The sequence below is a fragment of the Stegostoma tigrinum genome, chromosome 1 (genome assembly GCF_030684315.1).
Source record: "Stegostoma tigrinum isolate sSteTig4 chromosome 1, sSteTig4.hap1, whole genome shotgun sequence".
In the NCBI taxonomy this organism is placed as follows: Eukaryota; Metazoa; Chordata; class Chondrichthyes; order Orectolobiformes; family Stegostomatidae; genus Stegostoma; species Stegostoma tigrinum.
This window is the reverse complement of record NC_081354.1, coordinates 124,309,673-124,332,583: the sequence shown is the minus strand read 5'-3', so window position 1 is coordinate 124,332,583 and position 22,911 is coordinate 124,309,673. Positions and strand designations below refer to the sequence as shown.

General features: G+C 43.6%; 1 pseudogene; it reads right to left on the bottom strand.

The window, feature by feature from the left end:
* Positions 1-20,344: 20,344 nt before the first annotated feature.
* Positions 20,345-20,909, bottom strand: LOC125452506 (U6 snRNA-associated Sm-like protein LSm6; annotated as a pseudogene).
* Positions 20,910-22,911: the final 2,002 nt, after the last annotated feature.

Here is a 22,911-nt window from a genome sequence, read left to right as displayed (position 1 = left end):
TTCCCCACCCCCAGCAGTACTGCATTGATTTTCCACATGCAAATGGGGAGTCACAAATCTGAGTGATATTGATCCTGGAAACCTTGTCCAAGTCAACTATGGGTCAGCCAGACTCGTGAAATGCCTATCCTGTCACTCCAATGCTGTACTTGGTGCTGGAGGCGAAAATCTCTCCTGGAATACTTATGGTTGTAGATAATATTGTTTGAGACATTACTTGATGCTGCTCAGACCTTAAAGCATGGCTGCCACAGGCTAAAACTGATGGTCAGAAGGTCAGTAAGATAGCATCTTTGTTTTTCTATAATAGACCCCAAAAAGAGTAGCAAGTAAAATCAAAATGTTATTGTAAAATTACTCCAGATATTTGTATGAGCCTGAAAATCAGCAGGAAATATTTTACCATACATACTATTTACATGTTAGTATCAAATCGCCCTTGTGCCAATATTTTAGTGATTTTAGAAGTTTTAAATTGTGCAGTACTTGTGTTAAACTGACAGTTGGAAGGTGACATATAATGTACTAAGTGCTGGTTCAATGCTTCCTATGTGTAAACAATGTAAACTGGATGTTGAAGTAGCAAATTATGATTTGGAGGGCAGTAACTGAGCAATCACAAGTCTGTTTGTGCTGTCTTAAAGCAGAGTGTGTTTTGTTGTGATGATCTGAGGAACACCTGGTGTACAAAATAGTTAACTGCAGGGCGTGCAGTTAAAAGGAAGAAAGCTGCATGTGTACAAGGCCTTCTGATATTTCAAAGCAAGTCACACAACAAGCCCGCAGAACGGGCAGCCCTCCGCTCCCTCCTCTCCAACCCCAGCCTCACCATCAAACCCACAGACTAGGGTGGCGCAGTGATAGTATGGCGCACTGACCTCTACATCGCAGAAGCCAAACGCCAACTCTCCGACACCTCCTCCTACTGGCCCCTCGATCATGACCCCACCCCCGAGCACTAAACCATCATCTCCAACACCATTCATGACCTCATCACCTCAGGGGACCTCCCACCCACAGCCTCCAACCTCATTGTTCCCCAAACCCACACAGCCCGTTTCTATCTCCTTCCCAAAATCCACAAACCTGCCTGCCCTGGTTGACCCATTGTCTCAGCCTGCTCCTGCCCCACCGAACTCATCTCCACCTATCTGGACTCCATTTCCTCCCCTTTGGTCCAGGAACTCCCTACCTACGTCCGTGACACCACTCACGCCCTCCACCTCCTCCAGAACTTCCAATTCCCTGGCCCCCAACACCTCATTTTCACCATGGACGTCCAGTCCCTATACACCTGTATTCCGCGTGCAGAGGGCCTCAAGGCCGTCCGCTTCTTCCTGTCCCGCAGGCCCGACCAGTCCCCCTCCACCGACACCCTCATCCGCCTAGCCAAACTCATCCTCACACTCAACAACTTCTTTTTCGATTCCTCCCACTTCCTACAGACAAAGGGAGTGGCCATGGGCACCCGCATGGGCCCCAGCTATGCCGGCCTCTTTGTAGGTTACATGGAACTGTCCCTCTTCCACACCTACACAGGCCCCAAACCCCACCTCTTCCTCCGTTACATTGATGACTGTATCGGCGCCGCCTCTTGCTCCCCAGAGGAGCTCGAACAGTTCATCCACTTCACCAACACCTTCCACCCCAACCTTCAGTTCACCTGGGCCATCTCCAGCACATCCCTTACCTTCCTGGACCTCTCAGTCTCCATCTCAGGCAACCAGCTTGTAACTGATGTCCATTTCACGCCCACCGACTCTCACAGCTACCTAGAATACACTTCCTCCCACCCACCCTCTTGCAAAAATTCCATCCCCCATTCTCAATTCCTCCGCCTCCGCCGCATCTGCTCCCACGATGAAACATTCCACTCCCGCACATCCCAGATGTCCAAGTTCTTCAAGGACCGCAACTTTCCCCCCACAGTGGTCAAGAACGCCCTTGACCGCGTCTCCCGCATTTCCCGCAACACATCCCTCACACCCCGCCTCCGCCACAACCGCCCAAAGAGGATCCCCCTCATTCTCACACACCACCCTACCAACATCTGGATACAACGCATCATCCTCCGACACTTCCGCCATTTACAATCTGACCCCACCACCCAAGACATTTTTCCATCCCTACCCTTGTCTGCTTTCCGGAGAGACCACTCTCTCCGTCACTCCCTTGTTCGCTCCACACTGCCCTCCAACCCCACCACACCAGGCATCTTCCCCTGCAACCGCAGGAAATGCTACACTTGCCCCCGCACCTCCTCCCTCACCCCTCTCCCAGGCCCCAAGATGACTTTCCATATTAAGCAGAGGTTCACCTGCACATCTGCCAATGTGGTATACTGTATCCATTGTACCCGGTGTGGCTTCCTCTACATTGGGGAAACCAAACGGAGGCTTGGGGACTGCTTTGCAGAACACCTCTGCTCAGTTCGCAATAAACAACTGCACCTCCCAGTCGCGAACCATTTTAACTCCCCCTCCCATTCTTCAGATGACATGCCCATCATGGGCCTCCTGCAGTGCCACAATGATGCCACCTGAAAGTTGCAGGACCTACAACTCATATTCCGCTTGGGAACCCTGCAGCCCAATGGTATCAATGTGGACTTCACCAGCTTCAAAAACTCCCCTTTCCCCACCGCATCCCAAATACAGCCCAGTTCGTCCCCTCCCCCCACTGCACCACACAACCAGCGCAGTTCTTCCCCTCCACCCACTGCATCCCAAAACCACTCCAGCCTGTCTCTGCCTCCCTAACCTGTTCTTCCTCTCACCCATCCCTTCCTCCCACCCAAAGCCGTGCCTCCATTTCCTACCTACTAACCTCATCCCACCTCCTTGACCTGCCCGTCTTCCCTGGACTGCCCTATCCCCTCCCTACCTCCCCACCTATACTCTCCTCTCCACCTATCTTCTTTTCTCTCCATCTTCGGTCCGCCTCCCCCTCGCTCGCTATTTATTCCAGAACCCTCACCCTATCCCCCTCTCTGATGAAGGGTCTAGGCCCGAAACATCAGCTTTTGTGCTCCTGAGATACTGCTGGGCCTGCTGTGTTCATCCAGCGTCACATTTTATTATCACACAACAAGTAGTTTTCTTTTGAAGTATAGTTACTGCTGCAACATAGGGAAGCTCAACAATCAATTGCACTCAGTAAAGTTGCACAAATAACAATGAGATGAATGACCAGATGACATTAGTTGAAGGACAAATAGTGGCCGGTGATATACAAACAAAAAACAGAAGTGGCAATAGACTATATGGTTTTAAGCCTTTGCGTCTTTACATAATGACACTAAAATTGCACATTGTATTTCAAATAAAAAAAACAGAAATTGCTGGAAAATCTCAGCAGGTCAGGCAACATCTGTGGGGAAAAATCAGAGTTAACATTCTGAAGAAGGGCCACCGAACCCAAAACGTTAACTCTGATTTCTCTCAACATATACTACCAGACCTGCTGAGATTTTCCAGTAATTTCTGTTTCTGTTTCAGATTTCCAGCATCCACAGTTCTTTCAAATTTTTGCCCACTGTACTTCAAAAATGTTCTCATCAAAGCCCGATTTAGTTTTAACAAACCTTCCTTTTTCTCATATTCAATATACTTGCAACAAAGCCAATGTGCAATTGGATTTTATAGTTGCCTGTCATACGTGCTTTTACTACTGTATAAGATTCTGAGAAATAGGAGTTACATTTAGAAAGGCAGGGACTCATTAGGGATATTCAGCATGGCTTTTTTTATCTGTGTAGGAATCATGTTTCACAAACTTGGCTGAGTTTTTTTGAGGACAGAAACAAAAGGATTAATAATGGCAGAGCAGTAGAAGTTATCTACATCAGCTTTAGTAAAGGCTTTGACAATTTTCCACATGGTAGACTGATTAGTAAAATTAGATCACATGACATTCAGGGACAGCTTTTCACTTGGATGCAAAATTGGTTTGACGGTAGGAGACAGTGGGTGGTGATGGAGGGTTGCTTTTCAGACTGGAGGCCTGTGACCAGCAATATTCCACAGGGATCAGTGCTGGGCCCACTGTTGTTTGTCATTTATATAAATTATTTGGATGCATGGTTAGTAAGTTTTCAGATGACACCAAAATACATTGTTTAGTCGATGGTGAAGAGGGTTATTTAAGGTTACAAAGGGATCTTGATCAATTGGACCAATGGATTGAGGAGTGGCAGATGGAGTTTAATTTGGATAAATGTGAGATATTGCATTTTGGTAAAACAAACAAGGGGCAGGGCTTATACAGTTAATGGTAATGTCTGGGCTACTTTCCTATTTTTCATGTACTTATAAAACCTCTTACACGCTGTTTTTATATTGCTGCATTATTTACTCTCATTCTGTTTTTTTACACATTAGGTACCAGAACTCTGCTGGTCCACTTTGAAAAAGTCCCGTGATACCAATGAAGGAAGATGAAGTTTTGATTTAGACAGTTCATTCAAAAGATGGCTTCCTCAACAATGGATCACTCCCCTGGTGCAATGTAAAAATATTGGCTTAAATGAGCATACATTTGAACTTATGAATTAGGAACAGGAGTAAATCACTTTGTCCCTCAAGTTTGCATCGCTATTTGATAAAGTTATGACCGATTGGATTATGGATTTTACTTGTCTGTCTGTCCTAGAACCTTTGACTCCCTTGTCACTCAAGAATCTAACTAGTTCAGCCTTTAAAATATGTGGTGACCCAGTCTCCACTGCTTCCTAGGGAAGAGAATTCCACAGATTATTTGGAAGGGTCACCAGATCTGAAATGTTAAATCTGATTTCTCTACCTAGACCCTGGCAGACTTGCTGAGCTTTTTTTGTGTCCACAGATCAATTGTCTAGGAGAAAACAATTGTTCTCATATGTGTTTTAAGTGGAAGATTCTCCCCACCCTTATTTTTAAACAGTATCTCCTAGTCCTAGTCTCATCCATAAGGAGAATAAGAAAACATGTTCTGAGGAAGGGTCACCAGACCTGAAACGTTAACTCTGTTTTTTTCTTCACAGCTGCTGCCAGACCTGCTGAGCTTTTCCAGCAACTTTGTTTATGTTCCTGATTTACAGCATTCATAGTTCTTTCAGATATTATTTTGAAAAAAAATGTCTAATTGGGGTGAAGCTTGAAAATGCACCTTTCTTACTCAGGGGTAGCAGCTTGATTACACAGCCAAGTCTGACATTTAATGCGAGCTCCAGCTAACCAAAATCATCTGGACTTCTTTGTTTTAAACTTTTATGAGAGTTACATGGTGTGTTCAGGATAAATGTAGGAAGGTGCAACACATGTGCTAAGGTAATTAAAAAAGGTTGTGACAGAGAGAGATCTATCTTTTTCTCTAGTGAGATTACAATTACAATTACACCAATTAAACAAGGGGGCTTTCTCATCAATGCAATGTAACAAATGAATCAACCAGTCAGTTATGAAAATAAAGCTGTTTGTGTAAATAGTTGGATTTGAATTTCCATTGATCTAGCTTGAGTTTTGCTTTATAGGCACCTGCATCCAATAATGTTATGTTTGTCCATATTTATGAAAATATATTCTGCATTTCCGGCAGTGGTGCAGGACAGTGTGGGAACAAACAGCTATCTAAGAATTTCCTGCTATCTTCTGATCGAGATATGCAATGAAGCTAGGAAAACACCTTTGCTCCATTATTTTGGTCAGACAGTCTTGAATAGCACCTTTCAGTGGCTCAGCTTTTTGTAAGTTCTCCCTCTTGGGAAATAAAAGACAGAAAATTGTTGCTCCTGTAACCACATCTAAGCACAGTAACCTGGCCAAGTCATGCTAACAACAATTCTTTCAAACTACTCCCTAAAGATAAAATACTTTGAAGATTCAGGCATGTTTGTGTTCAGCAAGTAGGAACTTGTACCAACCATCTAAACCGAGCAGCCACAATATTATTAATATGTACGACGTGAACAATAGGAATGTATAAAAATAGGAAACTTTATTGTCAGCAATCTATGTTTTGAAATATGGCAGCTCACCAGCAACTCAAGTCTTTTTTTCTACACAGGGTGTGGCTCCAAATAGGCAGTGTGCCTGGGAATGTAACATGTCTCAGTTAAAGTCAACTGAGCATATTTGTTTCTGGGAATTCCACCAGACACGTAGGTGTCTCACAGTCAAAAACAAAGCATCAGCAAAAATGAGAACGATCTATGCCCTGTCACTGTAATTACTCTGTAGCTCTTAATCCTCTTGCTGTTTCCTATCATTGTAGATGCATTAATGGAGAAGTGGGTCACGGAGATGTCACTTATTGTCCCCTATATTTATTTGCACTTCTTTTTCCATTTGTTTCTAAAGCAACTCTTGCCCAAGTAATTCATAATTGTACAATCAAATTTCCTACTGGGTACCCATTAGTTCTTTGTTTTTACAATATTTGTATTAGTATCACAGCTGTGATTTTGCTTGTGGGGAAAGTATTGACATAGTGGATGTATCACTAGACTAGGTACAATCTAATGGCCCAGGCTAACGTTCTGGGAACATAAGTTTGAATCCCAACATGGCAGGTGGTGAAATTTTAATTGAACTAAGAATCAGGAATTTAAAGCGAGTCTAATTAACCATGTAACAACTGTCAATTGTTATTTTAAAAATCCATCTAAATCACTAAAGTCCTTAAGGGAAGAAAATTTGACATTCTTACTTGGCTTGGCCGACACATGACTGTAAACTACCCCCTGAAAGGATCAAGCAAGCCACTCAGTTTAAGGACAATTAGGGGTGGACAATGGACGCTGCCAGTGATGTGCAGAACCTAGACAAAAATTTAATGAGTCTGTTTCCTTTATCTCCATTTTTGTTGTCCTTGTCTTCAAAAAAAAGCTCTGCCTGCAGGACAGAGGGTTTACTTTATCTCCTGTTGGAGATGGTCACTGCCTGGCACTTACAGGGTCCAAATATTAATTGGCATATCAGCTCAAGCATGAGTCTTGCTGCGTACGGACACAAACAGCTTCAGTATCTGAGGATTCACAAATGTTTCTGAACATTATGCAACCATTGGTGAATGTCTTCACTTCTGACCTGATGATAAAGGGAAAGTTATTGATGAAGCAACCAAAAATGGTTGGGCCTAGGGCACTGCTCTGAGGAATCTGCAATGATGTGTTATTATTCAGAGAATTGACTCTCAGGAACCACAACAATCTTCCTTCGCCAGGTATGACTTCAACAAATGAGTCCCATTCCCATTCAATTCCCATTGACTCCAGGCTGGCAAGGGGTCTTTGATGTCATGCTCAGTTAAATGGTTACTTGAAGTCAAGGCAAGCACTCTCACCTCTGCTGTTTTGAATTCAACTATCTTACTCAAGTTTGGACTCAGGCTCAGTTAGTAGTGTAGCAATCAGGGCACTCCTCATGGTTGAAACTGAAGTTCACCAAGACCGAGTGTTTCTTTCCTGCCCTTACAATTCTCAGTGCTACCAGCAAGTAGTGTTCAACATGGAGGAATACTGTTTCATCTGCTTAGAGGGGAGCTGTAGCTGGTAATCCTTCTCCATATTTGACATGATGGCATTAGATTTCATGGAGCCTAGTATAAATGTTTAGGATTCTGTGGGCAAATCCTTCCTAACAGTGTATCATTGTGCCACCAGTGCTGATGAGTCTGTACCACTAGTGGGACAAGACATATCAAGGGGTGGTGATGGTTATGAGCTGGACATTTTTTTTAAGATATGAGTATGACTGTATCAATCTACTGCTTGACTAGTTTGTGAGACAATTCTCCCAATTTTGACTCAAGCCCCGAGATGTTAGTTCTAGAACTTCGCAGCATTGAAATGGCTGTTGTCATTTTCAATGCCTAGCTTGATGCCACGTGGCGTGTCCAGTTTCATTTCTTTCTTTTGTTTTTGTAGTAGATTGATACAACTTAGCAGCTTGTTGGGCCATTTCAGATGATAGTCTAAAGTTTGAAGTCAAATGTAGACCAGGCCTGGTAAGAATGGCAGATTTCCTTCCCTAAAGAATGTTAATAGAGTCACAAAGTTATAGAGCATAGAAACAGATCTTTCAGCCAATTAAGTCTATACCAACCAACAAACATGAAACTACACTAATCCGATGTACCTACACTTGGTCCGTAGCCTACCATGTCCTGGCATTTTAAATATCCCTCCAGATGCCTTTTAAATGTACAACTTATCACCATTTTGCATAATTAATTGCAAGCTCCTCTCAATCATTGACATGCAGTGTTGCAGCACTTCAAGGTGAGGCTCAAAGTTTCTTTGTTGTAATTTCTTTGCCCTCCTCTGGAATGTTAAGCAGTTGAGAGTTGAGGAAAGAAGGCCTGATGGAGGAGACGTTTTTTAATCAATTAGACACAGTGTCCATTCTATCCTTGTTCGTGTAGGAGTTTTCCATGAATTCTTGTATAGCTGTCTTCATGGGTTAGCAACTGAACTGGCCTAGAAATATAAATATAGGCCCTTTAAGAGCAGGTCAGAGGCTAGGAATACTGCAGGGAGTAACTCTCCTCTTGACTGCACAAAGCCTGTCCACCATCTACAAGGCAAAAGTCAAGAGTGTGATGGAATACTCTCTACTTGCCTAGATGGGTGCAGCTCCAATATTGTTGTAGTCAAAGCAGCTAATTGACTGACATCCCAATCTCCACATTCAACATCCAATCCCTCCAGCACTGACACTCAGTTGCATTGGTATGTGCCATCTACAAGATGTACTGCAGCAACTTACCAAGGCTCCTTCACAGCACTTTCTTATTTGGGTATCCTCTAAGAGGACAATGATTAGAGATATATGGGAACACCACTGTTGCATCACTGGGTCAAAGTCCTGGGCATCCCTTTATAGCATCCTAACTACACTCCAAGCACCACATTGGTTCAAGAAACCAATCCACTGTCAAACTTCGCTAGGATAATCAGGGAGTTGCAATTAATACTGGCCTCACTAGTGCGCCCACATCACATGAATGAACTTAAATAAAAACATAGTTTCCAAATATAACTTAAATTGTCTATTAGTGGAATGGAGGATGCAACTATTACAATGGCAAATGCTAAGTAAAATTTGTGATTAGCCGAATTTATTTTTTTCTTCATAGAGATAATAAACCCAGCAGAGGCGTGGGCACAGAAGTATATCATTGTGAGAGTTTTCAACATTGACTCTGAACCTCATGAAGTCTCTGGCATCAGGTCAAACATTGCCAAAGGAAGCCTCCTGCTGATTAACCCTACTCCACAACCCTAAGAGCAGAGAGTGAAAAGTGTACTGAAGGTACACTGGCTGGGGGATATCAATGGCCATTACCCAGCTGAGCTCAGTAGTGCCACTTCCAAAATAACCACAACCTTAATGCTTGGGGAGCCCAGTATTTCAGAGTGCAAAAGGCAAGACTGAAGCATTTTGTTAGCATCTTCAGCTACAATTGCACGGTGGACGATCCAGATTGGCTTCCTCCAGGTGTCCCCAGAATCACAGATGCCAGTCTTCAACTATATTATTTCGCACCGTGTGCCATCAAATCACAGCTGAAGGCACCAGTAACTGCAAAGGCTATGGTTCTGACAACATACAACGATAGTAGTAAAAACTGGTGCTCCAGTCAGGTTATTCCAGTGCAGTTGCAACACTGGCATCTACACAATGTGGAAAATTGCACAGGTATGTATACAAAAGCCAGGACAAATCAAACCCCACTAAATGCCACCCTAACAGTCCACTCTCGATTATCAGTAAAGGGATGGAAGGGGCCAGCAGCAATGCTACCAAGTGGCATTTTCGAAGGATTAATCTGCTCATTGATAATAAAGTGTGAAGCTGGATGAACACAGCAGGCCAAGCATCCTGACCTTATTACAACCTTGGTTCAAGCATGGACAAAAGAGCTGAATTCCAAAGGTGAGCTGAGAATGACCGCCCAGGGCGTCAAGACTGTGTTTGAACTAGTGTGCCATCAGGAGCTCTAACAAAACTGGAGTCAATGAGAATTGGGGGAGCACTTATTAGCTTGGATCGACTTTACTACCATCTGCAATGGTATTAACATGACACTACTGTTCCTGTGTTAAATATTATAGTAGGTGTTGTTGACAGGAATGTTATTCTTAGGGAAATTATTGAATGTTATGCATTAGTTCAGAGCAAATGAATGTCCACACAATGATGCACTTTCAAGCACACCCAAGCAGAATCTACAATGAAAGATATATGATTGCAGAGTAACCAGAGCAACAAAACGCCATTAGCCCAATTGAGCAGGTTGTTTCTACAAAGCGTGATTTATTCATTCCTTTGTTGACATGACCACCAATTTAATTGAATTATAAGAAATTCCACACCACTCTCCAGTTAATCATGTAAATTCCAGAGTATCCAGTTGACCTCATATTACAAATCCCCCAGTATTCAATTGCCTTTATCTGCATTTATCATATCAACCTCAATCTCCTTCTTTGCCATGATTGCTATTACTCGATTCCTGTCTGTCTGTTCTGATGTAATGATGGAGTTGAACATTCGTAACCAGCTGTACTTTTTAATGTGTTAATTACTTTTATTCATATAACTTCACAATGCATTCTCCTTCCACTGGGATGAGACGGTGATGGTGGTGACTTGTTTCTGATTTGATTTCATGTGAATGACCAGTGTCAGGCTGTTGCTTGACAAATCTGTCGAACACTTCTCCCAATTTTGACACAAGCCCCCAAATGTTAGTGAAGAGAACGTAGCAGAGTCGGCAGGGCTGTGTGTGTGTAGTTGCTGTTTGCAGTGCCCAAGTCAATGCTGGCAGTCTGTCAAGATTCGTTCACTTTTTAAGACTTTGTAGCAGTTTGATACAACTGAGTGGCTTGCTGGGTCAATGCAGAGTGCATTTACAAGGTAAAGGCACTATGGTGCCTTGAAACTCATGTGTAGGCCCAACCAGGTAAATTTCCTTCCCTCGAGGACAGTGTGAACTAGATGGTGTTTTAACAACAATTCCATGATCACCATTACACAAGTGTTTTTGATTAAATTCCAGATTTATTAATTCAATCCAAATTTCACCAACCTATGTGCCCAGAACGTAAGTCTAGGCCGCTGGATTGGCAGTCTAGTGACACTGTCAATAGAATAAAATGGAAATTTATTGTCTCATGTACTTTTACAAGAAAAATACAGTGAAAAGTTTTATAAGTTACTGCGCTACGGTGCTACATCGAAGACAGAAGCCATACACAATCAGAAAAAAAGCAAAATTAAGGCAAAGTTCATCGCAGTTCAGTTAATGGCTCCTGGGCTCAGGGAAAGCCGATTAAGGGACGATGGAATACCCTGAAGTTGCAGCTAGGACAAACTGCTATTCTGACACCAGACCGCCATTCCAGTACAAGACCGCGATGCTGGGACGCTGGAATACTGGCCAGAAGCCTCCTCCTCCGAAGAGCGCCACACCAGGCTGAGACCACCACTTCTGGACGCGACCCGCCTGCAAGACCACTAGAATACTTCTGAATCGAAGATGAGGAAAACCTCCACACGGGGATGAGACCTCCATACAGGCACAAGACTACCACGCCGGGAGGCTGCCATTCTGTGCCGAAACTGCCAAATCTCCTCCTTGAGGTGCCCAGGCTTAGCTGTGGACCTGGTGCATCATTCTAGCCTTTAAGCCTAGGCCCAGTGAGTTAGCCCGGGACCTGTACAAGACATTGGTGAGGCCACATTTGGAATTCTGCGTACAATTCTGGTCACCCTGCTATAGAAAGGATGTTATTAAACTGGAAAAAGTGTAAAAAAGGATATTACCAAGACAGGAGGGTTTGAGTTATGAGATGTTGGGACTTTTTACCCTGGAGAGTAGGTGGTTGAGGGATAACCTTATAAACATTAAATCATGAGGGGCATAGAGAAGGTCAGTAGTGAAGATCTTTTCCCAGGGCAGGGGAATCCAAATCTAGAGCGTCTCAGGAGCACAAAAGCTGACGTTTCGGGCCTAGACCCTTCATCAGAGAGGGGGATGGGGTGAGGGATCTGGAATAAATAGGGAGAGAGGGGGAGGCGGACCGAAGATGGAGAGAAAAGAAGATAGGTGGAGAGGAGAGTATAGGTGGGGAGGTAGGGAGGGGATAGGGCAGTCCAGGGAAGACTGCACCAGTTTCAAAATCTCTCCTTCCCCCACTGCATCCCAAAACCAGTCCAGTTCGTCCCCTCCCCCCACTGCATCACACAACCAGCCCAGTTCTTCCCCTCCACCCACTGCATCCCAAAACCAGCCCAGCCTGTCTCTGCCTCCCTAACCTGTTCATCCTCTCACCCATCCCGTCCTCCCACCCCAAGCCACACCTCCATTTCCTACCTACTAACCTCATCCCACCTCCTTGACCTGTCCGTCTTCCCTGGACTGACCTATCCCCTCCCTACCTCCCACCTATACTCTCCTCTCCACCTATCTTCTTTTCTCTCCATCTTCAGTCTGCCTCCCCCTCTCTCCCTATTTATTCCAGAGCCCTCACCCCATTCCCCTCTCTGATGAAGGGTCTAGGCACGAAACGTCAGCTTTTGTGCTGCTGGGATGCTGCTGGGCCTGCTGTGTTCATCCAGCCTCACATTTTATTATCTTGGATTCTCCAGCATCTGCAGTTCCCATTATCTCTGATCCCAAATCTAGAGCGTATAGGTTTGAGTTAGAGGGGCAAGATTTAAAAGGGACCTGTGGGGCAATCTTTTCACATAAAGTGTGGTGCATAAATGGAATCAGTTGCCAGAGGGAGTTGGTAGATGCAGGTACAATTATAATATTTAAAAGACATTTGGATATGTAGATGGATAGGAAAGGTTTTGAGGGATATGGGCCAAACGCAGGTGGATGGGACCAGTTCGGTTTAGGAAATGTGGTCAGTATGGATGGGTTAGGCCGAAAGGCCTGATTCCATGCTGTGTGACTCTATGGCTCCACGGTCCTCACTCGGCGGGAGCCACGGTCCGGGTCACCTTGGTGTCGCTGCTGCCGGAGACTTCCTCTGTCGCCCACCACTCTCCAGGCTTCAAAGAAAATGAAGGTAAAAGTGAAAAGACAAAGAACGAGAGAGAAAAGAAGTAAGGGGAAAGAAAGTAAATGGGAGCAGACAAGTCCCAGGGTCAGCCCACCTATTCAGCCACCATCTTAAAATAAAACTCCACTGCTTCCCCTGCACATGCTGGAACATTGGATTGGATTCCACAAGGCTCTGGAAGTGAGCTAGGAGAAGGGGGCCTGTAAAAATGGCATGGATGTACAGGAGAAATGCCATTCAGCTTCCTGCCTCCATGGTATTTTAACTGTGACGAGGAAGGCAGAGAACTGTTCTCATTTCCAAAGCCAATTGAGTTGCTCAGTATTTCCTTTTCCCTGCACTGCTGGCATTTAGACAGCGGTGAGTGGGGTTTGTGGGAAACACAGCCTTCCTGTGGGCTGTGGGCAGCTCCCATTCTGGCACTCTGTGACTGACATCACATCTGACATAACTTAAAAATAAGGATTCCCCCATGTAAAGTGTAGGTGAGGAGAATATTAGACCTATTACAGGCCAAAAAGGCAACCTGTGGGTGGAACCAGTGGACATGGGTGAGGTCTTAAATGAATGTTTCTCATGGGTATTCACAGAGGAGAAAGATATTGTTGCCAGGGACGTCTGCTGGGGTGGTAAATTTCTAGCAGGTGTTAAGATTAAAAGGACAAAGGTATTAGATATTTTAAGGGTTATACAGGTGCACAAATCGCCAGGGACTGATGAAATATATCGCAGACTGCTATGGGATGCAAGGGAGGAGATTGCTGGGCTCTGGGAGAGATTTTACATTTTGCTGGCCGCAGGTGAAGTGCCAGATAACTGGACATACACAATGAATGGTAGGTCTCTAGGAAGCAAAGAACCATGATGTACAAGCCCATAGACACCTGAAGATGCAAACATAGGTAAACAGAGCAGTGAAGAAGGTATACAGGATGCTTGCCTGGATTAGCTGGATGTATAATACAGAAGCAAGGGTGTCTTGTTACAAATGTATAAAACTTTAGTTAGGCTGGAAATGGAACACTGTGCGCTGTTCCGGTTGCCACATTGTTGGAAGGATATCATTGCACTGGAGAGGGCGTAGAGAGAATTCACCAGGATGTTGTCCGGGATGAAAAGTCTCAGTTATGAGGAGAGACAGGATAGGCTGGGTTTGTTTTCCTTTGAACAGAGGAAGCTGACTGTTGTGGAGGTTGGGGCTGGGGGTATGTAACTGAGGCATGCAATATTATGAGACATATAAACAAAGTAGATCATGAGAGCCTCTTCCCCATTGCAGACATGTCTAAGACCTGATGGCGTAAGTTTAAGGTGAGGAGCAAGTGGTTTAGAGGAGATCTGAGAATTATCTTTTCACCAAGAGTGGTAGGTTAATCGATAGATGGATATGTGGACATAAAGCATGTGCTTATTCGAGACAGATACTCTTGTAAAATTTAAGAAGCATCTGGATGGGTTTTTGAAAGTGTTTTTTACCAAGGGGTAGTAGGCTATGGACCAAGTGCTGGTAAATGGGATCAGTGTCATTTGGTGTCTGTTGTTTGGCATAGACATGGTGGGCTGAAGGGCCTGTTTCTATGCTCTGTGACTCTATGGCGGTAATATTTTTCTCTTAGAGGGACATTAGGAACTTACCAAAGAACAGTGCAATCTAGGTCACTAAATAATTTTAAGGCAGAGGCAACTAGATTCTTGGCTAGAGCAAGGGCAGTGCATCAATGTTGAGTTAAGTCCACGATCAAATCAGCCATGAGCCCTTTGAATGGCAAACAGACAAATGCAGTTAAGTGACCATCTCTTGTTTCTAATTAGTATGTTATATGTGTGTACCTTTACCAGCATTCTATCCCTCATCATGGCTTGGCTAGGAGAAACTGCTCCCATGCTATCCTCTGCTCCCAGAAAGTGTTCCAGCAGTGGCCATCACTCCATAGCTGGTTTTCAGACTGCTGAACAATATGAGCAGAGCTTTCACTAATAACCAGTCCAGGGTTCCCTTCAGCTTTCACACCCTTCATGGAGGCATCTGCCACATAAACAAAATTCTAGGCATTGTGCCATTTTCCCCCTTATCAGTTGATTTCTCTGTTGCAAGTTTCCATGGAAAACAATCCCAGTTCAGAGAAAATAAAGTATTTAAATATAGAATCCACTTCTGCTTTTTGAAATAATCTGAACTACTCGAGATATTTTCTTCATGAATAGAGCTCAGTTTGTTTTTGTATATACTCTACCTATTCTGTGTGTAACGTTTTCTTGAACATATGCCTATGTGTGAAAAGCAATGGATTTCAACTTCACCCTAGATGGGATAATATCACAGTAGGCCAGCACAAATCTATTGCCAAGCCTGACATTTGGCCAAAGAGAGAGAATTTGCAGCAACATTAGGCCAAACACTACTTTCACTTCCCCTAGAATAGCCATGTGTGGCTCACAACTTTTCACTGAAACAAGGACTGCTGTTATTCAGGAAGGAAATAGGAAGCTCAGCCCTTGTTGCTATCAGCTCCACCATTTTCATCTAAAATGCATACAGCAAAGGGCTCATTCCAAGTAACACCATCGATAAAATGGCGTTGGAGAAATTAAAAATTGGACATATAGAGTTGTATAAAAAGAAAAGTTTAGACTCAGTCCCTGGTTAAAAAAACTGCAGAGATTTTTTTTCATTGTGTTTTCTTGGCGTTGCGGTTGTTTAGAGATTTATTACTTTTTCTGAATACACTTCTCTTTCTTGGTGCCAATAACATGAATACCCAAAACAATAAAATTCACTTCTGCGCAGCTGTATATTTTGAACAAATAAAAAATACCAGTTGGAGTTAAAAGCAGAAAATCCAGTTTTTGCTCCTAGTGCATACACAAGTGGTTGTTTTACGATTGAGCTACAGACAATGCAAGTTCTATGAGAGTGAAAAATTTTATCACAACAGGGAGCAGATGATGTCAAATTTGTGATAGATTGCTAAAGCTTCCAACTCTTTATGCCTGCATATGATTTACCATTCCTGCTAGTGTTTTCTTACATTGAGAAAGTAAGAGAAAGTGAAAATTCTCGATATCTCAGTCATAGGAGCGTAAAAACCAATGCACTTCCCAGCTCGCTGTCAAACAATGTGAGTACTCAATTAGTCTTTGTTATGACTAGTCAGCAGCGCAAATGTACCTGTCAACAATTCTTTAAACTACACAGTGAGCAGACTTTAGCAGTGACTGATTCTTCGTCTACAGCATTTCATTGAAAACAGTGACTGCCATACAATGGGCATGCATTTTAATTGAATTCACCGTACAGGATGTTGGTGAGGACACTTTTGGAGTACTGCGTACTGTTCTGGTCACCCTGCTATAGGAAGGATATTACTAAATTGGAGAGGGTTCAGAAGAGATTTAACAGGATGGTGCCAGCACTGGAGGGTTTGAGTTATAAGGAGTGGCTGGATAGGCTTCTAACAAGGGTCCTGATCCAAAACGTCAGCTTTCCTGCTCCTCTGATGCTGCTTGGCCTGCTCCACACTGTGTTATCTCTCTGACAGTGTTCTCGGCAGTTCTTACTATCACTAGATAGGCTGGACTTTTTCCAGTGGAGCATAGAAGATTGAGAGGTGACTTTATTGAGATTTATAATACCATGAGGGGCATAGATAAGGTGAATATTAAAGGTTTTCTCCATGGTGGGGGAGTTCAAAATTAGGGGGCATATTTTTAAGATGAAAGGAGAAGGATTTAAAAAGGACTTGAGGGATAACGCTTTCACACTGAATGGTTTGTAGATAGAATGAACTTTCAGAGCAAATAGTAGGTGCAGGTATGGTTAAAATTCAAACAGAATCAGATGAGAAAATACAAAACAACTCATTCAGCCAAATGGCTAGCTTTCATTTTATAAGTTTATGTCATTCTGCCTTTTCTGCAGGCGCTAACTAGATGTTTTAAATTTTACATTTAAAAGACATTTAGAGAGGTACAGAAATAGAAAAGGTTTAGAGGGATATTGGTCAAATGCAGGCAAGTTTATGCAGTTAAATTTATGCAGTTTAGTTTGGGAAATGTGGTTGGCATGGATGAGTTGGACTGAAGGATCTGCTTTAATGCTGTATGGCTCTAAGACACTATAACAAATGAATTAAAAGTAGTTCTATTACTCATTGCTTGTAATTTCCTCTAATATCTCAATTGGATAATTGTACTGGCATGGTAAGCAATCTTACTGAGCAAGTTGTTTTAAGTTTGATTCCTGATACTCCACTAACAGCTGCAATTAGCCTCAGGATCTCTTACCTAAGGAATGGAGAAAAGAATTGATCAATGCTCCAGATCCCAGTACCAGAAGTGTACATAGAATTCAGGTCAGGAAGAGACAGGGTCAGCTGTGAAAGGTCTACTGTGAAAAAGCCCATTGCCACTCATGTCCATGCTTATTATGCAAGAAATATTATGGTTTGACTGGAACAATAGTCCAGCATGAGTTAGCACCTGCAGAAAGGGCAGAATGACATAAAATTATAAAATGAAATCTAGCCATTTGGCTGAATGAGTTGTTTTGTATTTTCTCATCTGATTCTGTTTGAATTGAAGTCCCACACTTTTAATATGTGGCCATACTTGTTTTTCACCATCACTTCAAAAGGGACCTCACACCATCCATTTGGCCATCCAACATCCTGCTGTGGTGTGCTGGTTGTGGTGAGGCAGTGAATAATTTTATGGGCTTATTCTTGATTTGATCAACAATCTTTAGCTTGAAAAGAGGAAGAGTCCATGAATGAAATCACTTTATTGTTATTTCTTTTTGTGATGTTGACTATTCCTGGGTGACCTTGGAGATAGAGCATTCGGTCTTCAAATAATGCAAGAAATCTGCCACAACTGGAAGGTGTATCAAGGATTGTGCTGTGTTTAATGTGCAATTGCTCAGTGTGCATTCAGGTGAGACTCCAATGCCTGGATCAGTCATCAGTGTACCGCAGACAGAATATCCTTCACCATGACGGTGTGCTGTGGTCTCCACAATCTCAGTCCCCAAAAGGGGGCAGAGAGGAATCTGCGAGAAGGACGATCGGAGTAAGGATTCTGGGATGAACAAGGATGACCATCAAAGAGGTGAAGTCAAAGCATCCCACTTAGCCGGGGAATATTTGTGGTGACTCACTGGCAGAGTGATTGAGCCGGATAGGTGTACATATATTTTCACTTGGCAGTTGCAAGTCAATCTATGCTTGTTGGATGCCACATTCCTCGAAAATTTGTTTCCATTTGATTCGTCTACGCAATGAAATGTTGAACATTTCTTTCAACTGTATTTCTGATTTCCTCACCTCTTTGGAAGCTAAAGTACCTGTGCAAAACTTGGCCTGGACCAACATTTGTGCTAAGACAGCTGTGCTAAATTCAGATTTCCAAGACCACGTGTTCCTGGATGTTGATGTTAAAATAGTCCTTGAGCCAAAGGCACACTACTCAAATCAGTGAGTGTACTCCCCAGTGAATGCTCCCGGGTTGTACAACAACAGAGCCTGCTCCTCACGTGCCTATGCCCTGACTGTATTGCTGTAGTATATAATGAGACTTCACTGTACCCTCTCAATGCCACAATGAGCATTCTCAATGACTACATCTATTTACTTTGAGTTACAAAGTAGTATTGTTCCCCCGCTTTGGTTTTTTAACTACAAGAAATCAATATGTGATATGATTGTTGCCTATATAATACCCCTACATTTTGTGGCATGGTTTTGAAAAGCCCAAACATGCAACAGGTCTGACCATCCTGGAGCCTGTAAATACATGACAGATTCTACCATCACTATGATAAGCTTCATGCGCAGGTTCCACCAACTGGACCTTCCCGGGCCTGGTTCCTCCTCTGTGCCTTGTTCCTCATTTTAATATCTTCTGGATTCATCTGTGGTGCCTTGACTGCAATCCCCACCCTGATGGATGGGGCCACCTCCACCTATTTTACTGACAATGAAAAAAGTACCAAGGTGTGCTGATGGAAACAAAGCATGTTCTTTTAACGATGGAAGACGTTCCATAACTTTTATTTCTAAGAATCACCTCATCTTCAGTTGTTGACTATAAGACTGCAATAGATGTTAGAATAGTGCAGGTTAATACATTTTCACAAAATACGGATTACAAACCATAATGTTTGTTCAGGGAATCTTTTGTTTTCTCTCCCTCCCACTATGTCTAGGTGCTGTCTTGACATTTACAGCTGGGGCTCGTCAGTACCTACTTACTGGCACGTTGTGGTGAAGACTTTGGAAGGTCTACCTTAGGGCTTCTGGGCCTGGAGTGTCCTAGCCTGCTGAGAGTCTCCTCCTCAGCTGCTGCCTGCCCTCCTCAACTTGATCTGCTGGAATCAATATGTTCATGGGCAGAGGGGAAGTGGAAGGGTAGGGCATCTCTGGAAAGTCCTTGGAATAAGCTGGCTAGGTGACTGTTCTCCTCCATGTGAGGGCATGCTCTTTAAGAAGAAGGGGCACCTGACTGAGAAGCCTTGGCCCCATTTTGCCACACCATTGATATTGAACTCCCGTTGCTTAGGTGATAGAATGAAGGGTGAAGCATGCATCCTGCAACTATTGAGTGCCCTGCTGAGCCTGACTCCAAGGTGTTCCCACCCTGTCCCATGCACTCACAGGCCACAGCTACAGGTCAGAGTGAGCACATGGTCAGGTTTCTTCATCTTTCACTCCAGTCAAGGAATGTGGAAACAGGCCCTTCGGCCCAACAAGTCCACATTGACCTTCAGAGCATACCACCCAGACCTACCCCCCTACATCCCACCTAATCTGCACATCCCAGAACACTACGGGCAATTTAGCATGACCAATCCACCTAGCCTGCACATCTTTGGACTGTAAGAGGAAACCCACGCAGACATGGGGAGAATGTGCAAACTCCACACAGACAGTTGCGTAAGGGTGGAATCGAACCTGGGTTCTGGTGCTGTGGGGCTGCAGTTTTAGCCACTGAGTCACCGTGCTGCCCCACTTTTTTTTTACAGGCCAGTTTTTGCCTTGATTAATCTACAAGTTTTATACATTATGCTGCAGCCATTACCCATTTCTGAAAAATGGCCAAAGAAAGTTTTCAAGAAAATGTAAAGCAATTATTTTCATTTATGAAGAACTATCACATGTATTGTGGATGACCAAAAGTTGAAAAGAACTATTGTATATTGCACTAGAATGCCTTTTCCTTGCTTAAAAAATAAACCCGTTTTTGTCACTTTAAAATCAAAAAACATGACATTTGGTGCACATCATCATCTAAAGTCTACCCCCCTGTGCTTATGTACAGCACATTATTGCTTCAAATAAATGCATCTCCGTACTTGTTCTTAAGTTGACTATTTACATATTCTTCTGTTTGTTCCAATGTTATATTCATGTAACCATCAAGACAATCCAAAACACAGGGCGGCACAGTGGCTCAGTGGTTAGCACTGCAGCCTCACAGCACCAGAGACCCAAGTTCAATTCCAGCCTCGGGTAACTGGCTGCGCGGAGTTTGCACATTCTCCCCGTGTATGCGTGGGTTTCCTCCGGGTGCTCCGGTTTCCCCCCACAGTCCAAAGATGTGCAGGCTGGGTGGATTGGCCATACTAAATTTCCCATAGTGTTCAGGGGTGTGTGATTATAGGGAGATGGGTTTGGGTGGGATGCTCCAAAGGGCAGTGTGGACTTGTTGGGCCGAAGGGCCTGTCTCCACACTGTAGGGAATCTAATCTAATCAATTAAAAAAAACCTTAATAATCCAAGCCCGAGTTCAGTTTGACCACCATTGGTCTTGCTATGATTCCTTTTAGAAAATCTTAGGGTGTTTGCTTTCGCAGGCTCATTTTTTAATCCTTCAGCCTTGGTGGAAGTTTCAAGTTTTCGTGTTCTGAGTCCACTGAGAGCCTCTGGCGCATCTGACTGATGTTCCACCTCTCTGAAGGTTGACCATGTCACTTATGGCCAAGCCTGGGGTTATGTCTTCAGCATGAGCCTGGTCTCCAGGAGTCCTCTGAATGTCAGAGAGCTTGAGTGTTTTTTTCTGATTTTGTTCCTTAAGTCTAACCTATGTCAAATGGCCACCAAGGTGGCAGCTTCGAAGCGGGTGGAGGGAGCCAGTGAATGCCTTGTCAGGGCATTCCCTGAGGATTGACAGGTTTCTTCCTCAGAGGTGGTGTGGAGTTGTTCAGGCTGCAGCCTTTTGTGTTGGCCTTGGTCCTGTGTTTGCTCATGCCTGAGGAAAAGAATGACACACAATAAACTCCATATAGCACTGTGTTTGCTTTCATTCACATCAATGTTGTGCAAACCGCAATATTGCTGATTGGGTGCCTGCGCCATTCATGATACAAACCAAAATCGCCATAAATCAGCACATGAAGAGAGGAAATTGATGAAATTACAACCACCAAGGATTTCATAATGAGCAAACTGATAGAACTACAAGCTGACACGTCCTCAGATTCTAATGGACTTCACCCCAGGGTGTATTAGATGCATGAGTGCTAACTTTCCAAAGTGTACTTGATATTGGAAACATTCCAACAGACTGCAAAACAGCAAACATGACTCCTTTATTCAAGAAAGGGGGGAGACAGTCAACAGGAAGCAATAGGCCACATAGCATGCTGCCTATGGTGGGGAAGGTGTTAGAACTGATCATCAGAGGTTGTAGCTGGGCTCTTAGAAACAGTCAAAGTAATCAGGAAGGCTGAAAGGGAAATCATGTCGAACTAATATTTTTTCAACATTTTTTTGAAGGAGTAACATGCTGTGGACAAGGCGGACCCCATTGAAGTACTTGGATTTCCAAAAAGCATTTGGGGAGGCGCCGTAGAAATGGTTATTGCGCAAAGTAGAATCACATGTTGTCAGAGGGTACTTATAGAAGATTGACTGGTGGAAAAAAGGGAGTGTGCATAAATGGCTCTTTTTCCAATTGGCAGGGTGTGACAAGATGGGTCCAGTAGGAGTCTGTGCTAGGCACTCGAGGTTTTACAATTTATATTCATGACTTACATGAGGAGGAAGAGCAGCTAAATTTGCTGCTGATTGAAAGATAAGTAGGTAAGTGTATTGTGAAGAGGATATAAGGAAGTTGCAGATTTATATAAGTGGAGCTTCTATCTATTGGAACAGCTTACCATCAGAATTTTTATATATTTGGGAATAGTTAGTAGTTGAGGAGGAGTTATTTGGTGTATTAGTAGTTCTGTTAATTTATTCACTGTTAGAGTTAGATAAATAAATTATTACTTGTCAATTATATAGTGACTGTCAGGAGTTCATTTCATTTAACTTCTCCCTTTTAACAGTGTGGGGGCTGAGAGGCAGGTTATACCACTTTTCACACTTCCTTTAACAGGTTATGATGCAAAGCAACCTTCTCTGGGTGTCTTGGCTTTGGTTATCAGAGGGATGGTCAATGTCCACTTTATAACAGTTTGCAGCAGCAGAATTAATCTGGGTGATGCCCCTGTGAGTGTAAGCTAGCTGAGAGAAGATGGTGTCACTTACTCTCATTGAGGGCAGGAGATTAGTCATTTTCGTCATGCGCAATTGTTGATGCTATTAACAAGGAGCATTGGCATTGGTTTGTGCTGCAATCTCCATCTAAGCCAGATGGCTTGATGGGACAGTGTCCTGAAGTCCTATTCCCAGGGGTGGTAGGAACAGCAGATGATGGAGAATAGCAAATAACAAGGTGTAGAGCTGGAGGAACACGGAAGGCCAAGCAGCATCAGAGGAGCAGGAAAGCTGATGTTTTGGGCCTAGACCTTTCTTCAGACCCTTCTCTGAAGAAGGGACTAGGCGCAAAACGTCAGCTTTCCTGCTCCTCTGATGCTG